Here is an 18,072-nt window from a genome sequence, read left to right as displayed (position 1 = left end):
ACGCACATGCACACGCATACGTACATATACACATAATAAAGCTTATATGCATTAGCTGCTTCATCTAGGTGTCTGAGGCAGATGCTCACTGCTACCTTTTTTTTGTATGTTTTTCATCATAAAAAGCTGGGAAGGGAATCCATCTGGTCCTCATTAAGGGGGTGATACAGCATTGTGCCTTGACTCCCCCAGCCTCATTCACCCTCCCAGCTCCCCCACCTCATCTCTCCTCCTAGCCTGGGCACTGGCCCATTTCTTTTCTTGGCACCCCAGACCTCTGCACTGACCTCTTGGTCAACACTGCCCACTGCTTCCCGATCTTCTGCATCCAAACCAACCTAATTCCTCCCTGTAGTCCCCTGGAGCCCTCAGGGCCTGTTCCCGCTCCTACCTCCCTTTGCATCCCTGGGCAGAAGAGCCATCAGCTTCCTGGGGCCAGCATAATTCCTGGGCCCTGGGCCCAAGCCACCCCAGCCCACAAATCCCTGAGGCCAGCATCTTTCCTGGAGGGATCCAGACCTTAAGAGAAAGCCTGAGAGCATCTGATCCTCATCTGACTTGGGCCTCTGTGGGAACTCCTGAGCAGAAAGATGAAAGCAATTTGGCCCCTCCAATATAAAATCAAAAGAGAACCTGAAGCCCAGACCAACCAGCTTTTCAGGCCCAACAAGTAAACCACAAAGGCACATAAAGCTTACAAAAAAAGAAGCAGACCTAAACTCAACAAGGAAGGCCTGAGTCACAAGAGTCAGAAACTACAAAAGAAACCTACATGTCAAAGTCACAGAGAAGAAATAGTAACATGAAAAACCAAAATAATGTATCCCCACCAAGTAACAACAGTCCTCTAAAGGAGCACAATGAGAACCCCCTAGAGATAACACAGGACATGGAACTCAAAAGAACAATTCATTATAAACATGATAAAAGAATTCAGTGAATTTAAAGGACACCCAAAAAAAAGAAATCAAAGAACTGAAAGAAGATAGGGATAAACTTCTGAATGAATTCAGAAAAGAGTTACGAATATTGATGACTACTCAGGCTGAAATGAAGAAGGAAGTGAAACACTCAATAAGCCCATTAGAAACGACAGGAAAACCTCACCAATAGGATGAATGTAATGGAAAACAGAATATCAAGACTTGAAGATAAAGTGGACGAACTAGACCACTCAAGCAAAGATTATGAAAAATTTAAGAAAACACAAAAATGGAATATGCAGGAACTGTGTGACATCATAAAAAGACCAAACTTGCAAATCATAGGCATGCAGGAAGGAGAAGAATCTCAGGATAATTGTACGGACCAGATCTCCAACAAGATTAGAAAAGGGGGTGATATAGGAGGTCAAGGGAGCATAAACTCTAGAGTGCTCTATCTTAGGCAAGTCCTTGTTCTCCCACCTCAGTGTCCCCATCTGTAACTTAGTACCTGTCCCACAGAGCTGTAGAAGAATGAAACAGGTTACTGAATAGAGGCTGCTTCTGGCACACCTGGCAGAGGCAGGGCATGACTGAAGTCACAGCTGCTGTCATCACACCTCAGGAAATAACGCATCTGCCCCTCTACTCTGAGGCATTTTCTACAAGCAGAAAATTTTGAAATTCTTGGCAAAGAGTTATTTTCACCATTTCCTCCCAATCAGAGCCTTTCCCTTGTCCTCTGTAAAGACACTCACTCTAGTTAGTCAGATCCTACCTATACCTCTGCAGCCCTAGCATAGTTTCTTCTGACAGCTCCTGACCTTCTCCTCTCCCATCCCACCAGAACACCTGCTCTTCTCCCTCCCTCCTAGTTCTGATTCATCCTTCAGGATGCTGGCCAAGCTCCAGCTCTCTCTGTGAGCCTTGCCAGACTTGGCCATCCCTTAGCTCTCTTCCTTCGGTGTCCTCCCAGGAACTTCACCAAGGACTGCCTCGAAGAGTTGATTACCTTCCAATTTGAAGATGGCTTCCTAAACTCCTAAGGACAAGGGCTATGCTTGTCTTTTTATATATTTCCTAGGCTTTTTACAGTCACTCACAAAAGATGCATGACAAAATACTGCTCTGGTGTAGGCTAATGCATTTGCTACCTTAAAGAACTTGTCTCAGCTGGGCATGCTTATGCACACCTTTAACCCCAGCACTCAGGAAGCAGAGGCAGGCAGATCTTTGTGAGTTCCAGGCCAGCCTGGTCTACATAGTGAGTTCTAGGCCAGTTAGGGCTACAGGGAGACCCTGTTTCAAAAAGAGCATTGGATGCTGAGAGAGAGAGAGAGAGAGAGAGAGAGAAAGAGAGAGAGAGAGAGAACCTGTTCTCCCTCTCGGGATGGAACCTGGGTCCTCCCAGAGGCTAGCCAAGAACTCTACCATTGAGCTAGTACCTTCAGTCTTGAGACAGGGTCCATGAAGCCCATGCAGCCCGGAACTCCTGGACTTAAGCAATTCTCTAGCAGCAAGCAGCCTCATTTGTTTGCGTTTTTTTTTATTTGGTTTTTTTTTTTTTTTGCTTGTGTGTGTGTGTGCTGTGTGTGTGTGTGTGTGTGTGTGTGTGTGTGTGTGTGTGTACCTGCTGAGTATGTGGGTGCCATGACAAAAAAGACAAAAAAAAAAAAGGAGAGAGAAAGAGAGAACTTGTTCTCCCTCTGAGGATGGAACCTGGGTCCTCGCAGAGGCTAGGCAACAACTCTATTGTCAGAGGGCAATTTAGTGGAGACAGTTCTCTCCTTCCACCTTTACAGTGGGTGCTGGGGATTGAATTCAGGCTGCAAGGCTTGCGTAGCAAGTGCCTTTACTTGCTGAGCTATCTCACCGGCCCTTTGCCACAGCTCCCTGAGTACTGGGATTATAAGCATGTACCACCACTCCCATCTCCCTTGTTTTTAATGCTATTTCAGATAAATCTGATCTAAAGGCTTTGCCTCCAGCAGAATGCGTCACATGACTGTACCTTCTGTGCCAACATAAAGCTGGGAGTGGGGGCAATGAAGTCCAAGCTAAGAAAGCTATGTGATCAGTGGCAGCCAGGGCATGCTGAAAGACAGATCTGGGTGTGACATGTTACTTTCTCCTGGACCCCAGCACATGCTATGGCTTCCTTTCCTTTCCAGTAAACCCATCCTTGAATTCCCTAGTGGATAGAGCAATATAATACCATGAGTAGGTGATATTTTGAAGGTGATGGGATCAGAGTCCTTTTTCTGAAATAATTTCCACAACAAATGCATACGGTGGCTAGGGATATAACTCAGTACTAGAGCACCTGTCTAGCATGCTCAAGGCCCCGAGTCCAATCCTCAGCAGTGCAGAAAGAAAACAGAAATGTATGCAGACAGAAGGCGAGGAGGTGCACGGTTCCAGAACTACAGAACTCTTCCAGAGACCTCAAGGGGCCTGCGTTTTCCGTGGCATCTGCTTGCTTGCACCTGTCAATTCTTCCCACTGGACTAAGAATGAGACCCACACTCCTTTTCATCTTCTAGGAAGCCTCTTGTGACCTAGGCCTTGGCCATATCTCTAGTATGAAACCATGCTCCTCTCCCTGCTCATCACCCTGTTTTTTCAGCTGGCCAAACTTAATGAGGCTTCCAGTGTGGCCCTACTACTTAACTCCCAAGTGACCACAGAAAAGCTGGTAACTCACTTTGCACTGTTTCCTCATGCATTAAGTTCCATCATTCAGGATCAGGAAATAGACACCAAGTGCTTCTCAGATGCCACACCCTGTTCTGCATACTAGAGATGAGGCAGTGAACAGCACCGCTCACCTTCTACCAATGAAAAGCAATTAAAGGAATAAAAAAAAAATCATTTCAGCAAATGCTATAAAGGAAATTAAAGAGAGTAATGGGTAAGTGAATTAAAGGAAGTAGGGAGCAGGCTATATTGAGTGGTTGGGAAAGGCTGCCTTGAAGAAGTGCCTAATGAAGAAAAGGTATTAGATATAAAATGCTGGGGGAAAGAATTCCAGGAAAGTACCTGAGGAGGGAGTGAGCAATAGGGGTCCAGCAGAAGGGTGCTACAGCTGGCCAGAATGTGAGGAGTGAAAGGAGGAATGAGGCTGGAGAGGCAGGCAGCTGGAGGGGCAGGCAGCTGGTGGGGCAGGCAGCTGGAGGGGCAGGCAGCTGGAGGGGCAGGCAAGAGCTGGGTCCCCTGGGGCTCTGGGAATCTAGAGAAGTCTAGAGTCATGTATAAAGGTATATGCTTTAGGCTGAAGTGAAATGATCAATGTTTATGTTTTTCAGAGATCACCTTGTGGGAACCACTGAGATTGCTACATTGTTGTTATAATTTGAATCCGGAGCAGGCTCACATTCACCTCTTAAGAGGTGGGGCCTAGCTGGCAGACATGGGTCTCTAGGGCTGGCCTCTGAAGGTTACAGCAGCACGCCTGGTTCCATCCTGTGTTGTTTTCTGGTCCCTCACCATTTGAGGTGCATGGGCAACACACTCCCACTACCACGAGCTCTGCACACCTTCCCCATTATGACAGACTGCAACTCTGAAACTGTGATCCAAAACAACTTTGTTCTCTTTAGAAGAAATTAAGGGTTCACTGGATCCCTCTGTAGTACCTCTTACAACTGCATGTAAGTGTACAATTTTAAAAACTTAAAAAAATTTCACCCTGGCTACGGAAAGAACAGATTTATCTACATATACAATATGTGTATGTATACACCTCCTAAGAAAGGGCAAGAAACCAGATGCGGTGGCTCACACATGTAATCTCACTTCAGAGGCTGAGGCAGAAGATTGGTTTTAGTTCAAGGTCAGTCTGGGCTATAAAGTGGGTTCCAAGCCAGTCTAAAGAATGAGACTCTGTTTAAAAGAAAAATTCTGGGGATGTAGCTCAATTGGTAGAGTGCTTGCCTAGCATGCATGAGGCCCTGGGTTCAATTCCTAGCACACCATAACCAGACATGGATGGGAGTGCATTCCTGTAACACCAGCACTGAGGAGGTAGAGACAGGCGGGTCCAAATTTCAGTCATCCCCTCCTACATAGCAAGCTCAAAACGGAGGTCACCTGAGGAGCTACATGAGAACACACACACACACACACACACACACACACACACACACACAGAGGCAAGCACAGTCTGATGGCTGGCCTGGCACACTGGCACAGCAGGGTGTGTTTTATTGCTATGACAATGCATGAAGTGGAACAGAAGTCAAAAGGAGAGATTGGAATGGAAATGAGGTTTCTCACTTAAGCAATCGATTCTACCTAGCAATGTTTCTGTGAGAATTAAATGAGCTAATATTCACCATATGCACAACACAATGCTAAGTTCAGAGATGCCCAATACACATTTAAATGAGAAAATGAAATGGATCCTAAAGTTCCAGTACATACAAAACTAAAACAGTTGGGCATGGTGGCGCACATCTTTAATCCCATCACTCAGGAGGCAGAAGCAGGCAGATCTCTGTGAGACTGAAGCCAACCTGGTCTACATAGAGAGTTCCAGGTCAGCTAGGGCTACAGGGCTATGCCCTGTCTCAAAAAGACAATAAAGTAATTAATTAAATTAAAAACATTGTTTTTCCTGCCAACTTTCTCAAATGGAACATTAAATTGGAAGTGACCCACTTTCCACAGCTGGGCATGGTGGCACATGCCTTTAATCCCAGCATTCTGGAGGCAGAGGCAGGCAGATCTGAGTTCAAGGCCAGCCTGGTCTACATAGAGTTCCAGCCAGCTGGGACTACCAGGGACTACTGTTTCAAAAAGACCAAAAAAAAAAAAAAAAAGTGACACACTTTTCAATACAACACTGGCATGTTGACTGGTGATGACTGTGCCCGTCCCCTTGAAAAGAATTATCAACTAAATACACTGAAAGCACAGAAGAAAGGGTAGTCTATGGGGGAAATGAAGAGTTCAGTGTGTCACCAGGGTCACATGGTAGCATCAGGGCACTGCTCTTTTTGAGATAAAACTGTACCTTATATTTGTTTGTCTTTGGTCTGGGGGATTATAAAGTTGGCGTTTAATCTCTTTAAACGAAGAGGTATAAAAGTACAGGATGATATAAATCACAAATGCTAAGGCCAAACTTTTGCTATCTAAAACAATGAAAATTTAACATTTAAAAAGTCAAGCCTTGGGGCTGGACAGATGGCTCAGCAGCTAAGAGCACTGAGTGCTCTTGCAGAGGACCCGGGTTCAATTCCTAGAACCCACCCATGGCGGCTACGAACCATCCTTAACTACAGTTCTAGGGGACTCCAACACCCTCTTCTGATCTCCATGGCATTGTACAATATGGGTGCACTCACATACATGCAGGCAATACACTCATACAAATAAAATAAAAATAATAAATAAAAATTTTTTTTTAAAGTCAAGCCTAGCCGGGTGTGGTGTGCACGCCTTTAAACACAGCACTTGGGAGGCAGAGGCAGGCAGATCTTTGTGAGTTCAAGGCCAGCCTGGTCTACATAGTGAGTTCTAGGACAGCTGGGGCTACAAGGAGACCATCTCAAAAAAGACAAAAAAAAAAAAAAAAAAAAAAAAAAAAAAAAAGTCAAGCCTAGTCAGGCGTAGTGGCACATGCCCTTTAGTTCCAGTACTTGGTTGCTTGGGAGGCAAAGACAGGCAGATTTCTGAGAGATTAAGCCCAGCCTGGTCTACACAGTGAGTTCCAGACTAATCGTCCTCTTTTTTTTTTTTTTTTTTTTTTTTAAAAAAAAAAAAAAAAAAAAAAAAAAAAAAAAAAAAAAGCCAAGCCTCAATAGAAAATAACTGTTTTTAAAATAAATTTTAAGTTTTAAAATTTCCTGAGAATTTCAGTCTAGTGCACTGGCTTTCTGACCTGCGTTTCTGTAACTCTCAGACCCAGGGGAATGACATCTCACTGTCCTGTCCAAACAAACACTGCAGGAGTTTATTAGAGCCATCAGGGATAGTCCATTTCTCTTCCCACAGAACCTACTTCTTATCTGGATAGATAAGTCTGTGTGTGTTTTGGACAAATGCTCTACATAGTCCAAATTCTTTGTAGGCTGAGGATGAGGATAAGGCAGAGGGTTTGATACTCCATCCTCATTTAAAAGAAACAAAAGACTAGTTTGTTGGCTTTGGGAAAGCAGCGAGTTCTCTGTGGACTACAGAGTTCTCTTCAACTGAGGGCTGACAAATTATTTTAAGAAAATTGAGACAAATAAGGATATTGTTTATATTTCAAAGATGGTAAAACGGATTCTGCTACAAAAGTTTTCCAACACTACTCCCCAATCAAAGGACACTCTTAGGAAAATTATTTTTATTGCTATATCAGCTTGGTTGATAAGTATTTCAACTCTAGTGCATATATGGGCAAGCTATAAAGTCAAACTGTTTTCATGCTTTAGAAATAAACATTTTGGGCCAGGCACGATGGCACGTATCTTTTTAATGCTAGCACTCAGGAGGCTGAAGCAGGCAGATCTTTGTGAGAGCGAGGCCAGCCTGGTCTACATAGCAAGTTCTAGGCCACCGGGGGTTACAGGCAGATCCTGTCTCAAAAAAAATTTCTTTAATGAAAATAAGTAAACATTTTGGTCAGGAATGATGGCTCGTGTCTTTAATCCCATCTCAAGAAGCTGAGGCAGGAAGACAGCCACACATTAAGGCTAGCCTGGTCTACACAGTAGGTACCAGATCAGCCAGGGAGCAATAGAGGCGCCTAATCTCAAAAACAAACATACCATTTACAAAAGGAAATGAAGTTTACTGTGCTATAATATTTGCTGGGCTGACAAGTGGATCTGAGACTGAAATCCATGAGGTCTCAGAATGAAAGACCACACACGGAGCTGGCTCAGCTCCCCAAAACACTCCAGAAGCATGGTCCCCCTAGACCAGAATGCTGGAAAATCGTCATCAATGTTAACTGATCCAGAACACATTTACTATTACTTCACTGCCTTCAATGACATAAGTTGCTCTTATGAGTCCCATTTCTCAGATGAGGATACAGCTGGGGAAAGGTGGCGCCCCAGGTCACCAGGCAAGTGCTGCGGCTGTCACTCCTGCTCTTGTGCTGTGGTGATGACCAGAATAGCAGCAGCTGTGGCACCCGAGTCGCACTTGCCATGCAGTGGGCACTGTTCTTTGCACTTTCATATTTCAACTCATGTAGCCCTCACAATGACCTTCACTGGAGGCAGGCTGGCCTGTCTATGGCCACTAACCTCCTTTCTCTACTCTGTCAATCATACATGCCCTGCCTGCCTCCCCCAAAAATCAAAATGGGCACCCTATAGCACCAATATCCTCTCTAGCCTCATCTCAAATCATAATTTGTTCTAAATGCTAATGAGTGTTAAAGTTGGATCATGGGTAATAGGGATCACTTTCTTTTTGAAAGATTTTTTTCTTTTAATGTGGATGAGTGTTTGCCTACATGTATGTATGTGTACCACAAGTATGAAACACCCTCAGAGGCCAGAAGAGGGCATCAGATCCCCTGGAACTGGAGTTCCAGGTGGTTGTAAGTCACCATATGAGTGCTGGGAGCCAAACCTGGATTAGGGAATACTTTAAACTGTTCTCTCTTCTTTTGTTTATGTTTTAAATTACCTCATAAACATTTAAGTTTTTTGCCCTAAAATGGACTCTGACCCATTGAAGAAGCTAGAGGATTAGCCTCCACTAACAACAAATTCAAAGACAGTGTTATTAAAGAAGGCTATGCAGTAAAAGAAAGGGACCAGTCTTTCATTCATTAAATCCAAGAACCCAGACTGAGTCCCCTTAAGTAAAGGTCCACTGAAGGAGTCCTTTCCTCACTTGGCTAAGAACTTAGTAGCAGACACACACACAAAATATAAAAAGCAATCATGGAAGAGGACTATTTATGAGAAAGGCTATAAAAAGAAAAGTGCAAAGTGTCACAACTGTTGGAAAAAGGAGGAAATTCCATCAAACAGAAGTCTCTGGGACAGTCCAAACTTTTTGACATAAACATTACTTTAAAATCAGTGAGTAACCCACAGAAGAAAGGAAGCTAAATGCAAAAGCAGGTCTGGGAGCCACACGGCTCTCTCTTGGTGTTATGGTGGCTCCCAGACTGAACTCCTGAAATCTTGGATCTTATTAGAGAAGATGTGTGCATGTATATGTGTACATGTGGTGCACACATGTGCAAGTCAGAGGCTGCTGTCAAGTATCAGTCTCTCTCTCTCTCTCTCTCGCTCTCTCTCTCTCTCTCTCTCTCTCTCTCTCTCTCTCTCTCTCCAGTCTCTCACTGAACGTGGAGTTCACTAATTCAGCTGGACTGCCTAGCCCCAGGGACTCTCCTGTCTCTGTCTCCTTTCACATGAGTGCTGGGATTGCACTCAGCCTCACCCTTGCCAGGCAAGCACTTCACCCACTGAGCCTTCCCCCAGCTGAGGCTTTTGTTTTTGTTTTGATTTTAAGATTTCTTTTAAGGAGACTGGAGAAATAGCTCAGTGGTTCAGAGCATTTGCTGCTCTAGCAGAAGATGGGACTTCAGTTCCCAGCACCTAGGGTGAGTGGCTCACATCTCTCTCTCTCTCTCTCTCTCTCTCTCTCTCTCTCTCTCTGACTTAGAATGTAACTTTTAAATAAATTTTTAAAATAAATAATATATACTCAGGCCTGGGGAGATAGCTCAGGGGTAGGAACACTGGCTGTGCCAGAGTTTGGATCCCCAGCACCCACAAAAAAGCTAGCTATATACCCTGGGCCTATAACCCCAGTGCTGGGGGGCAGGAGCAAGGGAATGAGACAGAGGCAGGAGGATTATTCCTGGGACTTGCTGGCTACCACCCTAGGCAGACCAAAAAAAAAAAAGTATACTCAAGGCCACAGTCTGTGATTCCAACTACTATTCGGACAAACTAGCTAAAAGAGAGTTTCCTGCCTGGTGTGGTGGTGCCCACCTTTAATCCCAGAACTCGAGACAAAGGCAGGCAGATCTCTGAGTTCAAGGCCAGCCTGGTCTACATAGTGAGTTCCAGGACAGCTTGGGCTACAGGGATACCCTATCTCAAAACAAACAAATAACAAAAAAGAATGCTTGCTAGCAAGCAAGAGGCTTTGAGTTCAAATCCCCAGCACCCACATAAAAGCTGGATACAGCTATGCATGCCTTCAATCCCAACATCGGAAGGTGGAAGTAAGTGGATTCCTGGGGTTCCACTGGCCAGCCAGCTTAGCCAAAAGGGCAAGCTTCAGGTTCCCTGAGAGACCGTGTCTTAAAAATAAGGTGAAGGGTTGGAGAGGTGGCTCAGCAGTTAAAAGCACTGGCTGCTCTTGCAGAGGACCTAGGTTCAGTTCCCAGGACTAGCACAGCAGCTCACAACTGTTTGTAAATCCAGTTCCAGGGGATCTAACACCCTCTTCTGGCCTCTTCTGCAGTACACTTACATGCAGGCAAAACATCAGTACACATAAAATTAAAAATAAATCTTAGCCAGGCATGGTGGTACACGCCTTTAGTTCCAGCACTCAGGAGGCAGAGTTCAAGGCCGGCCTGGTCTACATAGTGAGTTCAGGTCAGCTGGGACTATAGGGAGACCCTGTCTCAAAAAGACCAAAATAAATAAATAAATAAATATTTTTTAAAAATAGGGTGGGGCTAGAGAGATAGCTAAGTGGCTAAGAGCACTGGCAGTTCCTCCAGAGGACCCAGGTTTGATTCCCAGCACCCACATAGCAGCTAACAACTGTCTGTAACTCCAGTTCCAGTGACTCCGACACCCTCTTCTGTCCGACACCCTCTTCTGGCCTCTGTGGGCACTGCATGCGTGTGGTGCATTTCATACACACACATAAAATAAAAATAATAAAATATTTTTAAAAATAAGGTGAAGGCTACAACTGGTGGTAAGACCCTAGTATTGAAGACACAACACACTTTAGTTGCAAGACAGAGAAATCAATCTGGAACTGAAGCAGGAAACTTCTCCCTGCTGCCTAGCTTTTACAGTACCATACAGTGTTACACAAGCTGCTGGGGGAGAAAAGACATTAATGGTCTTACCCAGCACCACACCCTGCACAATACAATACTCACATGCCAGACAAGATATGCCCATTGGTACAACAAGACATGACTGTTATGGAGGTAACAAATCACTTTCTGGTTGGATTTGAGGCTTGGTCCACAGGAGGGAATGCATGTCTGATACTGTAAACCCAGTCAAAACCCACAACTGGGGTTGGGCATGGTGGCACACACCTTTAATCCCCAGCACTTGGGAGACAGAGGCAGGCATATCTCTGTGAGTTCAAGGCCAGCCTGATCTACATAGTGAGTTCCAGGCCAGCCAGGGCTGTATAGTGAGACATTATCTCAAAAAACAGAAAAAAACAAACAAAAACCTATAGCTGGGGAGGTCATAGGCCCTAGAGGGGAAACTACTGTTGTTGTTTTTGTAAATGGTCATATTGTCAAACTGCCTTTGAAATATTTATGTTTATATTCATAGATCTGTGCCACTCTTAACCTTGGTCAAAGAAACTTTCTGCAGTGGGCAGAGGTTAATCCAGGGACTCATAACTGGTCAAAGTGCAGAAAATAAGTGACTGTGGGTGCTCAGCCCTAAACTGGGCATTTGTGTCACTACTACCACCACCACCCAAGACTCAGGGAACATTGCAGAAGAAGTGGCCGAAAGATTGTAAGAGCTGGAGGGTGGGGAGGAGAGCTGTGAAGTGTTGTCTTCTGGACATGACATGGCATTGCACCCCTGAACTCACTGCAGCTGTGGTCACCTGTACAAGATCAAGCCAGTAAGATTAGTCAGCATTCCAGCATGCAGCACTCACTGGACTTGGTGGGACACACGTGGACACACACACACACACACACACACACACACACACACAGGAGAGGATGTGGAAGGAAGATGTGGCGGGGTGTCCAGGAGTGGGACGGGTGAGTTCCAGGTAGACAGGATCAAGATACTTATGAACACTTCTGAAACTGTCACAGATAAAAGATATTTCTGACTGTACCCACCCTGTGGAAGACAGAATCACAGATGCTGCCAATTCTGAGCAGTTTTTCAGTGGAAAAGTTGTAACCATCAAAGAGAGCAAAGGAAGATAGATCACTTACCTTTCGAGGTGCTCTTTTTCAAAAGGCATTTGAAGTATCTCACCAGAGAGTATTTGAAGAATAGGGGCTGGAAATGTAGCTCAGCTGATAGAATGCTTGCCTAGCTTGCACAAAGCCCTGGGTTTGATTCCCAGCACCATGTCATAGGACGGAGCACACCTGTAATCTAATAGTTGGAGGAAGAGGCAGGAGATTCAGACATTCAAGGTCATCTTACCTTCCTTGTACACTCATAAAAGTTAAAAGATGGAAGCAACCCAAGCCTCTAGCAATGGACAGATGTGTAAGTAAATTGTGCTAGAAGCGCTCAATGGAATATTATTCAGCCTTAAGAAAAGAATCAGGCTTGATGGCACACACCTGTATGCTGGGCAGGTAAGAGACTGAGGCAGGAAGACTGCCATGAGCTTGAGGCCAGCCAGGGTACAAAGTAAGTCCCTGTCTCAAAAGAAGGAAAATCTGACACATTATAGTAAAATTGAACTTTGAGGACACTATGCTAAATGAAATAACCTGATTGCCAGAGACAAATACTGTCTGTATGATATCACTTACACAGGTCTCTGGAGGAGTCACACTCTTAAAGAGAGAAATGGGAACAGTGGCTCCCAGAAACTGGGGAGAGGGAAAACAGAGATTGTTTAGTGAGTATAAAATTGGCGTTTTTCAGGATGAAGAAGTTCTTGGATTGAACAGCAATGCAAATACACTTAATCTTACCAAACCCTACACTTAAAGAAGAAATGGCAAACTCTATGTATTTCACCACAATTAAAACTTTTTTTCATTTTTAAAGAACTAATATTTTCAGATATTTTTTACACACATTCTCAAAAAAAAAAAGGAACATGCTATACTGTAATCTGCTCTTTATACCTAACCACATGATGTAAATATTGTTCTACTGTAAATAGCTCCCTCCTAATTCTTCTCTAATGACTGACATGCCCATCACACATCTGTTTCCAATTTTTGGATATCATTAAGCATCACAGTCAACATCCCTGCCTGCTTTCTTGTGACGTCTTAATACAGGCACCTGCTTTACCTTCTCCTCTGTGGTATCAACACTCTGAAAACCACATCTTTATGACCCAAACTCCCATTCTTGACTTCCCATCCCTCAGTCAACATCCTATGTGGCACAACACATCCAAGTAGACTTCCGAGCAGGGCCTTTTATGTAGCTACTGCCATTTCTCCTACTATCACATTTCTGATTATTTTCACTAGTCTAAGGCTATTGCTCTTGGGAGATGAAGGTGTGGCTCATTGGCAGAGCAAGTGGTTAATCTGCTTGAGAACCTGAGTTTGATCCTTGGGACCAAAAAAGAAAAGAAGAAGGAAAGAAAGACATTGCTTTCTTTTTCTCTTAAGATCCGGTTACTCACTTAATTTTGTCATATCTAAGAATTTTCAACTTAATCCTCTTGAATTTTCTCACATATAATTACATCAAAAGCAGAGAAATGTACCATTTAGGTAGTGATTAAGAGTAAAGTATAAGCTCTGACTGAGCATGGTGGCACACGCCTTTAATCCCAGCACTTGGGAGCAGAGGCAGGCAGATCTCTGAGTTCAAAGTCAGCCTGGTCTACACACTTGCTGCGTAAGCAGGAAGACTTCAGTTCAAATCCCCAGCACCCATGTAAAAAGCTGGAAATGGCTATGTACATCTGTAACCCAAGCACTATGGTGGGTAGAGAAAAGGGGATCACTGGGACTTGCTGGCTGCCAGCCTAGCTCTAGATTCAGCAAGAGATGCTGTGTCGAGGGGATAAGATGGAGACTGACAGAACAGAACATTCCCCTGGCATTCAAGCATGGACATCTGCACACCTGTGTGCGTGCATGCACACACACACCCCCACAGACTCACCCCACATAAACATACCCCCAACACATACACCCACACACCATTCTCACACACACGGACACACAACACACAGACTCACCCCACACATACATACACACACACACACACACAAAGTAAAAGCTTCTGGCCTCCGCAGAAAAAAAATAGGACTCAAATACAGTTGACTTTCGGTAAGCATTTCACCTTAGTTTCATCCATAAACTGGGGATCATGATAGAGCCCGTCTCACAAGGTTTTTATAGATTATATCACTGGGGACGGGGATGAGCTCAGTGGTAGAGTGCTTGCCTAGCACAATCAAGGCCCTGAGTTCACTCCCCAGCCACCCACCTCACCACGATAAGGGATAAGGAGATTATTGAGATTAGTACATGAAAAGAGCTTGATACTAGTTCAAAATACCTGCTCTCTGCCAACAGGGGAGCAAGGCTTGCTTTCTGCGCTGACTCCTGTCAGCGCTTGCTGTGTTACACTGGTTCGCTTTGGTCAATACCCTCTCACCCCACCCCGCCAAAGGAAAAGCCATTAGAAGGCAAAGGACCTGTGCGGGAGCCAAGCACTCCTACCTTCTCCAGAAGTTGTGCTATCGATTTTCAGCTCCGCATCCCCAGCCTTTCCCTCCCACCAGCTCTATGCCAACTGCATTTAAGCTCTCTGTCACACTTTTTAAAACTTCCCCTTACTCCTTAAAGTGCTCTCCAGCCTTCTCCCTCCCTCCCTCCCTCCCTTCACAGCCAGCCTTCTTTGAGCTGCCCACATTCTGTCTTTCTCACATCCCACTCTTACCTCATCCCACTGATAGATGACACTGAACCTTTGGAAGCTGGGACATTATAGATTCCACCCCCGCCATTTCCCCACATCTGCTCAGTCAGATCCCTAGTGACCTCCGGAACTTATTCAGGTGACACATTTTAACTTTTCCTTGACACTCAGTAGCATCTAGCAAAGCTGACTTCTCCTTCAGCCTTCAGTACCATACTCTTCTGGTTTCCCTGCTGTCTAGAGCCATTTCTCCTTGGTGGAGGCTAAATGAATGGTTCTTCCAAGAGTGTACACTGCAGTAGCCCTCGGTGTTCCCTTTTTGAAATCTCTCTGCTTGGATATTTTTCAATATTAATTTTTTAAAGGGAAGAGCTGGCTATGTAGCCCAGGCTGGCCCAAAACTTCTGATCCTCCTGCTTCAGTTTCCTGAGCACTGGAACTGTAGGTGTGTGTCACCACAGCTGGCTCAGTATTGATATTCCAGTTCCAGTTGTAGTGAACTGCTTTCCTCTCCAGAAATAAACTAATAATGCTGAGCATTGCAGAGAAAAGAGAAGACAGATCTCTTGTGAGTAAGAGGCAGCCAGGTCTTCGTATTAAGTCCCAGGCCAACGAGGGCTCAGCAGTAAAGAGCACTTGCTGCTCTTCCAGAGGATCTAGGTTCGGAGCCCAGGACTCACATGGCAGCTCATACCTGCCTTCAAACACATGGTACACATACATACACTGAGGCACACACACAAACATATAAACTAAATAACCTTAAAAATATATAATAATAATCACATGTGAGACAGGATCTCACATAGCCCAGCCTGGCCTTGAACATACTATTCCCTTGAACTGGAGTTACAGACAGTTGTGAGCTGCTATGTGGGTGATGGGAACTGAACCCAGGTTCTCTGGATGAAGAACCAGTGCTCTTAACCTCCCAAATGCTGGGCTTACAGGCAAGTGCCACCATACCAGGCTCCACGAATGTGCTTTGGAGTATGTGTTTGCTTTTTTTTTGGGGGGGGGGTCCTTTTGAGACAGAATCTGTCTGTAGTTCTAGCTGGCCTGGAACTCCCTATGTAGACCAGGCTGACCTCGATCTGGAGGAGATCCACCTGCATCTGCTTTCCAGGCACTGGGATTAAAGGCATGCACCAACACGCCCGGCATCCAGTGAGTCTGAGATACCCTCCCTTTCCCATTCTTACCATCCCCCAGATAAAGCTAACTTACACTACTCCCTCTGAACCTGAACCTGAACCTCCAAACTAGGTTGGACTCACCTGGCCATCAGCCTGTTTACACGTCTCATCACACAGCCACTTGTCTGAGGTGTAATTCCCTAAGTAGTCTGTGTTCTCCATTAAAACAGGATCCGTTTCCTTGCTACAGCACTGAACAGTGCCTGGCTCTTCACACCTGCTATGATTTGAATACAGTTTGTATGTGGCACCCAAGGGTTCAAGTGCTGAAATGTAATTTCCACTGCGAGGTGGAGAGTGGAAACAATCTGAATATGGTGTCTAAAGGTGGGGCTTTTGGGACGTGATTAACATTACATGAAGTCATTCAGATGGAGTCCTCTTGACTGGATACTGGTGGCTTTATAAGGAGCGAGGCTAACAGCTGCATGGTATGGGCAAGACCCCTTCAATCCCCAGCAACACAAAAAGAGGCATCCCCAAGTTCCTTGTCTCTTACCACGTGATACTGAGTCACCTTAGGACTCTGATAATAAAAGACTCTGGTCAGAAGCAGACTGTGATCTAAACAAACCTCTTTTCTTTATAGCTACCCCGCTTCAGACACAAGTTTTAATGATGGAAAATGTGCTCTAAGACAACATTCAATACCTATTTTTTTGAATCACCATAAATGAATGGCAGCAAAGTGAAAAATAAATGAGTGATAAGACAAAACAGGAAAAGAAAACTCATCTACCTCTGATCAAGCACACTCACACCAACTGAAATCCTCTGCCAGGGGCTGGAGAGTCGGCTCAGCCGCTAAGAGCACTGGCTGCTCTTGCAGAGGAACCAGGTTTGATTCCCAGAACCCACTAGGTAGCTAACCAACTGTTCCTAATTCCAGTTCCAGGGGATCTGACGCCCTCTTCAGACCTCTGAGGGCCTTGCATGACATGGGTGCAATTACACACATGCAGGCATAGCACTCGTACACATAAAATAAAAATAATAAATAAAATAAGAAGCCGGGGGTGGTGGCACAAGCCTTTTAGTCCCAGGACTCAAGAGGCAGAAGCAGGCAGATCTCTGTGAGTTCAAGGCCAGCCTGGACTACACAGTGAGTTCCAGGACAGCTGGGGCTACAGGGAGACCCTGTCTCAAAAAGTCAAAAAAAAAAAAAAAAAGTATAAAAAATAAGTACATAAATAAAATGCTCTGCACACACCTGTAGTCCTAGCACTCAGGATGTGGAGACAGGAGGGTTAGGAGTTCAAGGTCAGCCCCAGCTACAGAGTAGTTCTAAGGCCAGCCTGGATCACATGAGATCCTGTCTATAACAAACAAATCTTTGGAGGATTCCTCTGCCCACCCATTAAAGCCCAAACTCCCTAAAACTTACCAAAAAAGTCTGTCAAGGGCAGAAGCTTCTCTGTCAAACATTAAATAGAGACCTCCTCCACCTTTAGGAGTCTCTTCTCCAGTCCCCCTGAAATGCTTGAAGTCTCTAGAAGCCAGCATTGTCCCCTTAAAGCTCTCTCTACCTAAACACTGGGCCGTCACAGCCTCACCCTCTGGTCAATACAAAGGCATCTTTCCGGTCTCATTCTGGACGTCACCTTGTTTTGATAACCACTCTCAACCTCCGAAAGCCTCCATCAACCACATTCACAGTCCCCTAGTTGTCCAAAACCATAGCTCAAACGGCAACGAATTCCTGCACACAGGTCGGTTCCCTCTGCAAATCTGTAGAGTTCCCTAAGGTTAAGATGTCTCATTCACTTTTTTTTTTCTTTAACCGCTGGCGATCAACCCGGGCCCTGGCTTACAATACTCAACAATGCTATGGTAGTAATAGCAACAATAAAAGCTTCCCAGTAGTGCAGGTTTCAAATATAAATAGACGCTGAGATCACCTTAGAAGACAGGTGCTATCATCACCCCATTTTGCAGATGAGAAAACTGACGCACGAATCAAGCCCGATGTCTCAGCCCCCCCAAACACACACACACACACACACACACACACACACACACCACACCACACCACACCACACCACACACAAAGGCTTTCAAAACACTATCATTCTAAAAGGAAACTTCCTAGCGATGCGCAGGAAGACAAGGCAAAGGCACACGCACCCGACGGCAGACCAGGGTCAGAGGCGGTGGCGGGCGCGGTGCCCCCGC

General features: G+C 45.0%; 1 protein-coding gene across 2 annotated transcripts in view; it reads right to left on the bottom strand.

Annotated features, from left to right (window-relative positions):
- Nucleotides 1-18,072, bottom strand: part of Pkig (cAMP-dependent protein kinase inhibitor gamma) — an 83,641-nt gene extending 65,569 nt beyond the window's left edge. Inside the window, exon 1 of one of the 2 annotated variants that reach the window (XM_008851015.3) lies at nt 18,025-18,072. The gene's annotated coding sequence lies outside the window, so the exon portion shown is untranslated. Of the gene's footprint in view, nt 1-12,063; nt 12,167-18,024 lie in introns of those variants that run through there. The other variant, XM_008851013.3, reaches the window with a different exon arrangement.

The sequence above is a fragment of the Nannospalax galili genome, unplaced genomic scaffold, assembly GCF_000622305.1.
Source record: "Nannospalax galili isolate Female #2095 unplaced genomic scaffold, S.galili_v1.0 scaffold205, whole genome shotgun sequence".
Taxonomy (NCBI): Eukaryota; Metazoa; Chordata; class Mammalia; order Rodentia; family Spalacidae; genus Nannospalax; species Nannospalax galili.
Note: the sequence above shows the minus strand (reverse complement) of the source record. Positions and strands in the feature narration are given on the sequence as shown.